The 11564-nt window shown below is 43.2% G+C and overlaps 1 protein-coding gene across 3 annotated transcripts in view; it reads right to left on the reverse strand.

The window, feature by feature from the left end:
• PAG1 (phosphoprotein membrane anchor with glycosphingolipid microdomains 1) overlaps nucleotides 1–11314 on the reverse strand; it is a 132686-nt gene extending 121372 nt beyond the window's left edge. For all 3 annotated transcript variants that reach the window (XM_031441423.2, XM_064480899.1, XM_064480900.1), the window contains exon 1: nucleotides 10799–11314. The gene's annotated coding sequence lies outside the window, so the exon portion shown is untranslated. The remainder of the gene's footprint in view (nucleotides 1–10798) is intronic.
• Between the last annotated feature and the right edge of the window lie 250 nt (nucleotides 11315–11564).

Genomic DNA, 11564 nt, shown 5'->3' on the forward strand with positions numbered 1-11564 from the left:
TGTAGGTTTCAACCACTTCTGTATTCATCATTCTATTGCATATAAGAAAAAGCTACGGTAGACAGTTACGTGTCAATTCCAAACATTTGGAAAGGAAGCATACCTTTTTGAATCATGCTTGTAAAAATATTTATATTTTTCTCTGTCTGCCTATTGGTAAACATAAAGCAGGTTTAAGACTCTGAAATATTAAGCATGTAATTCCTAAATCCCCAACGAGAAAGAACACACACGACACGGAAAAGCTCTCTACTCAATCAAGCTGTAACTGTACACATAATTATGGTACTCAAATTAGATCACTAATTTAGACGTGTTCTATCATGTCAAGTATTCACTGACATAAAAATGAATAAAATTCAACAGGAAGAAAAAAGGTAAAGAAAATTTAATTGCTTTTTATAAAAATGAAAACTCCTAGTAAATAATATTAAAAGATATACTCATGGGAAGATTAACAGGAAATGCAGCTTAATCATTCATCTTGGGGTGAGCAATAAATACATTCACGTCAGATCGCCTCAACAGGATACGAAGTCCATGCCCTGGATTATATTTGCATTTGGATGAAACTGGGACACGTGAGGCATGAAATGGCCAAATTAATTTTCATTTTACTTCATTTGAATTTCCTCCCATATTATTATAAACATAAAATGCAATAAAATCACAGATAAAATACCATGTTATTTTATATTGTTATTTAAATTCTCATCTGCCTATATTGTAATTTTTCAACTACAATGGACGAGGCTCCTAGCATATACCACGTGTAATGATAATTACCAGAACTAAGGTAGTTGCCTAACGTTTTTATAAAACTTCAAAAAAATTTATGAGCGTACGGTTATTTTAAAAAAATCAGCACTAAAAACAAAAGATCAACCCACCGAATGTCACAAATGCATAATCCCTTTTGGATTCAATTTTTTCTACTAAAGCTAAAATGTAAAGTTGGCACCATGAAGCTTGAAATTGAGATTTAAGATAAGACTTGGTACCAGCATTCTGCTACTTGCTAGTAATTGCTTTCATCTGGAAATTGCCATTTAGCAAGACTCACAGATTTTTTTTTTCTTTTTATGAAATAAGAAAATGGAGCATCATAAACTTTTCAAACAGCCATAAAATTCCATGTACATTTCATGATTCTAACACTTCCGTATGTTAATAGTTAATATCTGCTTTAACAGTAGCAAAATTAGGTAAATCCTAATTTTAGAACATCAGGCACCAAAATACAAGTTGTAAAACTAAAACAAGCCCTTTCGATTTATCCTGCATCATTTTACACTGCTTAAGAAAAAGACAAATGCTTTCATACTTTGGCTTTAAATGGGGGAACATAATAGCTGCTTTGGCAAGACAGAGCAAGCTACATCACTTAATGTATTCGGAGAATTCAGGAATGGTATTATAAAAGGAAAACCAATAGTTTAAAGTTAATTTGGCTGACTTATTTCATACACATGCACACATACATGTGCACGCAGAACGCTTCTCACACATAACGGCCCTCGCAACAACTGAAAAATCAATTTCCATTGTATCACAGGGAGCAAGTTTTAACCACAATAATTTTACAGTTTAAAATGTTGAATCCTTTTATTTCATAACTCAGAGGCTTTTTTAAAAGGCTTTTAAGATAATGAAAGAAAAAGATGTTCATTTGTGAAAAAAGCTTTCCCCCAGTCTGACTCAGTCGCATACATTTGCATAAAGAACCTGTGGTCCATCAAATATAGAGACTAGCCAACAGGGTTTCCACTATTGGTGCTTTAAGCAGACTAACAAAAAAATCTCTTAAATATTCCACCCCCTACTTTTTTTTTGTAGCTATTCACGGAGACACAGGCAACATGATGGAGTGGCAGGAAGCCAGAATTTGAAGTCAGGATGCCTTATTTTGGGTCCCACGAGCTCTACCATTTACTAGCCGTGTTATCTCCACGCAGTCATCCGAATACTGCATCTCAATTCCCTCGTCTCTACAATGGGAGCAGTTCCAAGCTTTAGGTCAAAATTAAAGGATAAAATGAGTGAGGGCTGAAATGCATGTTAACTAAAACACATGGTAATTATTTCGATCAACACCCAAATACTCCATCTCGTCTATAACTTAATGCCTGTTTTTATAAGACAAGTGAAAATTACAGGAAACTGTATTTAATATATTTCAAATAAACCAATGAGCCAAAAGACTCATTAATGACTGTAAAAAGATTGGTTCAAAGGTCCAAACTCTCTAAAGATGCTATGGCCACGATAAAAGCTTAGTTTCTGTAAACTGTCAAATAATGTGTCATTATCACTGTTTCTTTTGGTGTGCTCGTTCATGGACACGAGACATGCCTGTTACGGAGAACCAAGCACTTTATGCACCAAGAAAGTGATTCCTTCATTCACCCCACTTTCCCAAGTGCCCGTGTCCTGCTGTCGACGAAGGAGAAAAATGAGTGGAGAAGGAAAACAAGAAGCGACAACACTATCCTATAAGCAGCTGACCCAGGGTCATGCTTTATTCATGACTTTACTTCTTTCTTCTTTTCTTTCCCCCTCTCCCCGTCCACCTTCCACATAGTAGGTCTTAATGCTTATTGGCAGGCACTGAAAGTTACATGAGAAACAGCCACTGTCATCTGTGTAGATATAAGCAAGTTAACAGTCAGACCTGTCCCTTTGCTCTTTGCCTTTTCATTCCACTGCATTCCTTTTGTCACCCAGCGCCTATTCCATCAAGCACCTCATTCTGCTTTGCCGCTGGCTTCTGCCACTTTGTGTCCAAGCACTTGTCAAAAACTTCCCTCACTTAATCTTACTCACTCATATCCTTTTCTTCTGCCTGCCACCTTGGCCTTCATCCGTGTTGCATTCTAAGCACTCTCCCAGGCGGATCACCACCTCAACCACAATTTCAGATACACGGGAGACTTGCAAACCTATTATTTCCAGCTCAGCCTCTGTCCCAAATTCCAAAACCACAGGGGTGTGAAAGTGTCAATTCAGTCTCAAGCCCTGGATGTCCGACTGCTGCCTCACGTTACACACAGCCACACCGAATTCATCATCTCCCGCTGCAAACTGCGCCATCCTTTGTTTTCACTTTCATGACCAATAGTACCTCTGTCTGTTCAGCCACCCAAACCAGAGACCTGGGAGTCATCCCTAAAGTCATGCTTCCCTCCCTGCTTCTCCTCTCCCCAACCCTTACCAACGTAAACTCAGCCCTTAAGTTCACACTAGGATTCAACAGCTTTTTTTCACAACTTCTCTTTCCCACACCCCATCCTCACATCCCAACCGTTCTAAACAACACAACCAGAGTAGTCATTCCAAAGGAACAGCCTCAAGTGCTCAGATTCATCTGGACTAAATGTGGCCCAGAGGACCCTTCCCAAAGTGGCTCCAGCCTCCACTCTCCATTTCCAGCTCCCCTACCGCCCACGACGTGCACCCGCCACACAGAACAACCAGCTCATTCACAGACGTGCCGCCCTCTTCGGTGCCTTCATGGCCCCGTCCTCCCTGCTCCCTCTGCTCAGAATGGTTTTTGCCAGCCCACTCCCATCCTCGGCTGCCTGGTCCCTTCCAAGTCACGCTTCCAGACTCAGATCCAGCCCTGCTTCCTCAGGGAAAAGTCCTCTCCTTGGAGTCAGGGACCCCCGACAGAGCCCATCATCTTTCATGCACTGGTTACAACTGCTGCTCAACATCTTTTCCCTCCCAAGACTGAGATTTTAAAAAAAATTTTTTTATTGAAGTGTAGTTGATTTACAGTATTAGTTTCAGGTGTACAACAAAGTGATTCCATTATACATATACATACACATGTATGCTTTTTCTTTTCAGATTCTTTTCCATTACATGTTATTACAAGAAAATGAATATAGTTTCCTGAGCTACACAGTAGATCCTTGCTGTTTATCTATTTCATATATAGTAATGTGTGTCTGTTAATTCGCAACCCCTCATTTATCCCTCCCCACCCTTTCCCCTTTGGTAACCATAGTTTGTTTTCTATGTCCATGAGTCTGTTTTTGGTTTGTAAATAGAATTTGTATCATTTTTTTTTTTTGGATTCCACATATAAGTGATATCATATGATTTTTGCCAAGACTGAGATTCTAGAGGGCAGAGAGAGGAATCATCTTATGTCTGACATTTCATCATCCAACCTGGTATACAAATACACAAATTCTCTGGTGAATGCAGAAATGAGTAAAAAATATCACTTCAACTCAGTTTTCCTCAAACCCTGCCAAGCTGCTAAGGATCGATTATGTGAATGAGGAGTTCACAGCTCTTTTTAGAAGGTGTCAGGAAAAAAAATAACACAGCCGCTCTGGGTACAATTCCCAAGTGCTGAATGCAGACGTTGTGGTATTCTTGTGTGCAGCTATGTTACAGACTGGCTTTTTTTTTTCAGTTAAAGAATCGTCTTGTGTGGTTTTATTGCCTCTGACTTACAGCGTGAGCCGCTTTGACATTAAAGTTTCCCAGTAACTGCGGTGCATTCAGCCACAGTGGGGGTGATGATGGCACGAGTACAGGCAGGGGTGAAGGGCCAGGGAGAGCAGAAGCAACATCCACAGCAGTGACTTGGTCACAAATGCAGTCAGACCTGAAGCCCGAGGACCTATCTGAACACCATTCATCCCTTAGAGAACAAATCCACAGAGAGGCTTCCACATGCAACTCTGGGGCTCCCTAAAGACTAAAATGGCAGATGCAGTAACGCTGACGAGTCACCCCTTTTGTTACTTTTAGAAAATCAACTGAAGCTGATCACTTGCAAATGAATACATGATATGGTCTGTAGGGACTGAGTCCCACGAAATTGAATAGGAAGATACGAAGCGGTTGCCAAACAATTAAAACACTTTTTTTTTTAAACTTGCCTACTCCAAAAGGTTCATAGGGGTTCAAGTGCTCTGTATTTTAAGTAAAAGTCCTCTAATCAGGCCAAATTTTCCTGTCCTCCGCAATAAAATCCACACTTAGAAAACTGAATTCTTCATAAGTTTTTAATCACTCACAGCTCTCAAGATTTTATATGCCTACAAAACCAAGGAGAGGGAGTGGCAGCAACACGACAGACCAAAATGTGATAACAACAACAGCAACAAAAATAGTAACTCAGACCCCCAAGGGTCAGGAAGGACTTACGGAACCAACGAATCAATATTGGCTCCAGGGTGAAATCGTGAAAAAAGAGAGGAGGTGGGGTTCAGGGAAAGGGTTTTGAAAATATTAGGAGCTGGTTTTAAATTCTGCCTTCTCCCTCTGCCCCTGGAGCGGAGTTAGACTATGACGCAGACACAGAAGAGTTGATGCAATGTCCCTCTTCTGAGCCAACATGCTTGCGCCTGACTTGTTAGACATGTGTGTTCATTTACTTTAAAAACCAGAGTTTCACCGTAGACCCATGATATCACTGTAGTGATGTTTGTTACTGATTAAATCATTCTTGATGGAAATAAACTTTAAAAAATCACCTGAGAAAATCTCAGGTTGCTACACTTCTCTGTAATGAGAGTGACGCAAGTATGTGACACCAAACACAGATAAGGTTTGCGTGCTTCTCCACTGTGTCCCATTATCAGTGGAAGGCTTTATGCTTCCTATTTCACAATGCTAACAAGGGGGTTTCTTTTTTGTTCATTGCATGCACTACGCTTAAGTTCGTCCTCTGCAAAGACAAAGAGATGATGCTTTCTGTGCATCGAGGCCAGCTGCTGGCCATGGGCAAGATGGTGAGCACGTACCTTTTCACCATCCCTTCAGCTCTCTCCCAGGGGACCGAGTGCCATAGCGTAGGGTTATTTTGAGAAGCACAATATGGGATATCTCTGCAAAGTAGCTGAACTATCATGAAGGCCCCCAAACTGGATGCAGTAGAATGCCCTGGGAAGAGGCTAGGCCTTGTCTGACTCCTGGACTCCATGGTTGGCTCTGTAACTCACAGATCCTGGACAAATGCTCTGACCCTTCTAGGTAGGCATCAGTTTCCACTTGTGCAAAAAAGGATCATAAAGTAACCACATATGGTCACTATGAGGATTAAAGTAAATACTGTATGTACAGTTCTTAGCATAGCGGCCAGCAGACGGTAAGTGCTCTGTGTTAGCTCTTCATTCCAATTCTTACCCAGAAGGCACGACCAGTGAGGACTAGAAATGTGGCAGATAAATCCTAGTCGGAGCTGTCTTTCCCCACACCCACCCCTCGCCCTCAAACTCAGCAATCTGAGGGCCTGTCTCTGCCATGTTTCACAAAATTGATGCTTGTATAGCCAAGACTAGTAGAACTCTCCAACACATCTCTCATGGATGTACCAGGCAAGCTCTCTAGAAATACAATCGGCTCCCGACTCCCAAGCCCCAAGTGAAGATGACTCAACATAGTAGAGATGACTGGGGCGAGTAAATGATCTCCATTCACCGCATCCATATTAAAATGAGCTTGCATTTCTTGTACATATACCTTCTGACAGCAAGAGAAAGCTGGATGTCAGAGGAAAGTTATCTGGAGATTAAGGGGTGGCCAGAGGAAAGCCAATAAATAGTTAACAGAGACAAGAAATAAAAAGAAAGATGTATATTCTAAAGAATTCATTAAGGTACATTATGGACCCAGCTCAAGTCACAAAAATGATCGAGGAAGACTTTTACTGTGGAATAACCCAGAACACAGGCGCATTTGAAATGTAAGTAAAAGCACTTGGTCGAGTAAAAGGGAATATTTATATTCCAACAAAGAGGGCTAAAACTGAAGTAGAAGATATCTCAGAGAGATGTGGAAAGACTCAGTTGATGACAAGGACTCTTTCTGGCACCCTACTGGAAGCTCACACCCAGAGACTTTTGACTTTATTTTAACTTTTTAAATTGAGATATCATTTACATATAACATTAATTTCAGGTGTACAACATAACAAATCAACATTTGTCTATAGCGCAAAATGACCACCAGAATGAATGAGTCTGGTTAACATCTGTCACCACGCAGTTACAGTTATTTTTTTCTTGTGATGACAACTTTTAAGATCTACTTTCTTAGCCATGTTCAAATATGCGATACAGTATTATTAACTATAGTCACCATGTTGGACAGAAAATTTTGACTTAAAAAAAAAAAAGCCAACTTAGAACATCATCTTGAAATACCTTCCAGTGGTAGGATATGTTAGCTGAGAGGTTAAATTAAATACTAAATCAGTCTGGAAGCAGTCTGTGACCTACGTGCCTTATACAACAACTAGATTTTAATATCTAGAAAACAGAGACTATTTACCAAGGGCCAGGGTACTATGTAGTATTTGAATGATAACCTAAGAAAGCCACACGCAAGAAAGTAGCCTTTCAATCATTCCCAACTTCTGGTAGTCAAGTGCAAAGTTCAACAAGCTGTGGACTAGACTTTTAATAAAGTACATTCCACAGAGGATTTGTTCCAGGACTCCTGAAGACACCAAAATCAGAGGATGCACAAGTTCCTTATATAAAACAGCACTGTATTTGCATGTAACCCAAAAGTACATTCTCCCACATACTTTATTCTATTTTTTTAATTTTTCTTTTTTTTTTTGCCGGGGAAGGTAATTAGGTTTATTTATTTATGATTATTATTTTTAAATAGTGGTGCTGGTAATTGAACCCCGGACTTTGTGCATGCTAAGCACACACTCTATCACTGAGTTATGCCCTCCCCTCTCCCACACACTTTAAATCATCTATAGATAACTTATAACAACCTAATACAATGTAAATGCCATTTAAACAGTAAATGTAATGTAAATGCTGTGTAAACAGCTGTGGAGCAAAGCAAATTTCAGTTTTGCCTTTTGGAACTTTCTGGAATTTTTTTTTTTTAATATTTTCAATCCACGGTTAGTTGAATCCACAGAAGTGGAGCCTGCAGATAAGGAAAGCCAACAGTATGGCTCACAAAGGACACCTGAAACTGCTTCTTACTAGGCTGGTATGTAGGCCTGGAGGAAGCATGCTTATTTAATATGAAATATAAATTATTTCCACCTCTGAACGTATAGTACAATATGCAGCAAAGTGCAAGGCCTCTCTCTCTCTGCCGCAGGGATGCTCTCCAGCTGGGCCTGAATTCATGCTCAGAGATGATGCTGACTGTGGACCTGCTGTGTGGATCGCAGCCGCTAAGTCTGCAGGCAGGAAACCAACTCGGGAGGGCCGTCCTCCGGTAGGAACTGTTAACATATCATTTTCTTTTTCTTGATTCTCTGAATATATGAACAGGGAAGTAAAAGCAATAGAACCCACTTCAAACCGAAGGAGAAAACTCACTTCACCTGCTGGCATTTCCACCACATGTTAAGGTAGGCAGGTTACTTAACAATAATTATGACAATAATAATAGCTCTCAGTCATGGAGAACTATGCTGTGAGTTAAGCACTTTGCATACTTTACTGTTCAACATCAATTTCCTCATCTGTAAATTAAAGATAATAATGCACCTATTTTATGATGTCATTATGAGGATTAAAGAAGAGATGCAGAAAGCACTTTTCAAGTTGAGGCAGCAGGGCCGAAAAAGACAAGGTTTGAGAGAGACAGACATGGGTTAAGATTCCAGCTCCAATGTCTACTATTTGATCTCACTGAACGCCTGTTTCCTCATCTCCAAAGTGGAAATGAAGCAACCCACGTCGGTGAGGAACTGAAAGAGACAGTAAGTCAAACCCCAGCTGGCGTCTGCATTACCAGAAGGTTTCGATAAACATTTCCACCCTCTCTCCTATTATACATGGGAACTGCTTCTGTTAGCCTCCATCAGTAGTCATTCAACAGCTACAGTGTCCAAAGATGCATTTCTTCTCATGACAATGATAATTTTAAGCATTTTAATAAGCCAGACACTGATTCAACAGCTCATTTAATCCTCACCACCATCCAGTGAAGTAGGTACTGTTATCCCCATTTTACAGATGAAGACACTGAGACACAGAGTTTAGGGAACTTGCCCAGATTCAAACAGATGGTACCAGAGCCGCCAGCATGGCTCCCTAGTCTGTCCTCCTAACTATGGTGCGACACTGCGCGTGGTGGTCAACCTGTCTGAGCAGTTTCAGGTGTCCTTTTGTGCTCGGATGTGATGTGATCCTTTCCAAAGATGAGCAACAGATGCTCTCACCAACTACAATATGTTGACTAACTTTTCAATTTCTGAAATAACATTTTGTGTATTTTCTTAGAATTCCTTAAAAAACTATGGTATGTTTTTAAATGAGTTGCCTATAACTAGATCATCTTGTTCCATGTGCTTACCACATACCATAAATAAATGTGCTTCTTTTTCTACAGATTATCTAAATAAATCTTACAATAAAACACAACTCTGAGTTTTGGCTTAAACATTTATTACAAGTCCAAATTTTTAAAAAGATATATTAAGGCCCTCTGAATGTTATGTTTTGTCAAACTAATGACTTCTACATCAAAAAATCTGCATATTCTCCTTATTTCTAATATTCACTGTCTTAACATTCACAGGAATACCATATGGTATTTCAAAGTACTCGTTTTACAAATTTAATCAAGTCAAATATTAAACATCGATGATGATAATCTATTGCTCTGGTTAAAAGGAACCTCTAGGGGAAAGACAAGAGAGAAAGGTTAAAGAATTCTATCCTTCAAACTGGGACAGAGCAGCTACCTACAAATCATGCTCTTTGTTTATTAAGATAATTAAGCCCATCAGTACACTTAACTTTCAGACTCAACAATTGTCTGGCGTGGACAATTTCCACTCTCTAAAACAAAGGGGATGTGTTCAAAGGGGTCCACTGCAAGCTTTCTGCACAATGCATGCTATTTTAAAACATGATTTATGTGTCTAATTCCTGGAGCTGCCTTGAAAAATATACTGGGTTTTTCCTCGCATGCTCCCTATTAGGAGAAGACACTCCAATTTGAAGAGTGCACTGTGTTTCAGACTACAGGGCGCTATATCATGTCAGCATTTTCATTAAACACGTTCAAGCTGGACCTTAAACAAATGGAATGGAAAGCCACAGCTGCAGCCTCTGCAGAGAGACACAGTTATCCTGCCGGGAGTCTTACATAAGAGGTGCAGGACAGTCAGGGTGAAACCCAAGTGTCATCATCTGAATCGTATTGCTTTGAGACTGACCCACATTCTTAAAGTGTATTAAATCACATACACTGAGCGGATTTCTCATTTTATTTGCCTCATAGCACAGAACTCTGGGTTGACATATAAGTTGTGTTTTTTTCTCCTCAAGGACTGGGTTCCAATTACGAAAACGCTGGCAACTTCTGCCTAGGGGAAGAGTGAACTGGGATGCGCGGGAAGCCTGGAGGCCTGGGGCAGAATGACTGAGCTTCTATTCCGAAAGATCTGTCTCATCCAGGAATACTACTGGAGTCACTCCTCTGGTGACTTAGGATGGAAGTGACAAGACCCCGCCGGAGCGCGCGCGCGCGCGCGCGGGCACACACACACACACACACTCAAGGGGCTCGGAATGTGCAGTCAGCCAGCAGCAGGCGAAAAGCCCTCGCAGCACCTGTCCTCTCACAGCACATTTCCAACTGGCACGTTCGGCAGAGGCTGGGGCCAGCCCGCCCTGGACTGCTGCCTCTCCCCGCGTGCCCTGTCCGCGGCTTCGCACCCTGACCTCCCTAGGCTGGAGCCCTCCTAACCAGAGGTGCCACCCTCAGCTTCCCACGACGGGAGGGTAATAAAGACGAACCTCCCCTTCCCACGGCGCCCTCCAACTTCAGAAACTAGTCAACTTACTGGGACGCAGGAGACAGGGAGCCTTCCGTGGGGACCGCTCTCTGGCTGCGCACAGCCCCGCTGGCCCCGCACTGCCCGGGCGACGGCGGGTGCGGGGCGAGGCGCTGCCGCTCTGCACCAGCCGCCTCGGCTCCGCGGTGCCCGGAGCCCGGCACTCGTCAGGGCTCACCGCCCGGCGGCGGCAGCGGCGGCAGCGGCGACGGAGACTGCACCCGGCCGCACGGTCCCGAGCGCTGCAGCTGCCGCCCGCCCGGGAGTGCGGCGCTCCCAGCCCCTGGTGCGTGTCTCCGGCTCTGAGGGAATCGCGACGCTACAGGAAGGCGGCCCGGGGAAAAGCCGAGGCGCTGTTGCAGGTAGAGCCGCCAGCCCGCTCCCAGGCGGTCGGTCACATCGCGGGCATGCCGGCGCACGGGCGGGAGGGTCGGCACCGCAATCGGCACTTGCCGCCGCGCCGCGGAGAATGACAAGCGCCGAGGTGGAGCAGCCGTGCGGGGCGCGGGGCGCGGGGCGCGAGTGCGCATGAGCCCGGCCCGCTGCGGCACGTCACGGGAGAGGGCGGGGCGGGGCGGGGCGGGGCGGGGCGGGGGAGAGGGCGAGCCGGGCGGGGGTGGGTCTGCGCGCAGGGCGGACTCGAGCGCGGCGCCCTGCTCCCCGAGGGGAAGGTACAGGAAGTCTCCCGCCTGGGGATTTGTGAACCTAGGGCTGTGCGGTTGAACTTGTTTGCCTCCAGAGTCCATTGTCCTGTACAAACCACTGTTTACTCTAA

The sequence above is a fragment of the Camelus dromedarius genome, chromosome 30 (assembly GCF_036321535.1).
Source record: "Camelus dromedarius isolate mCamDro1 chromosome 30, mCamDro1.pat, whole genome shotgun sequence".
NCBI lineage: Eukaryota > Metazoa > Chordata > Mammalia > Artiodactyla > Camelidae > Camelus > Camelus dromedarius.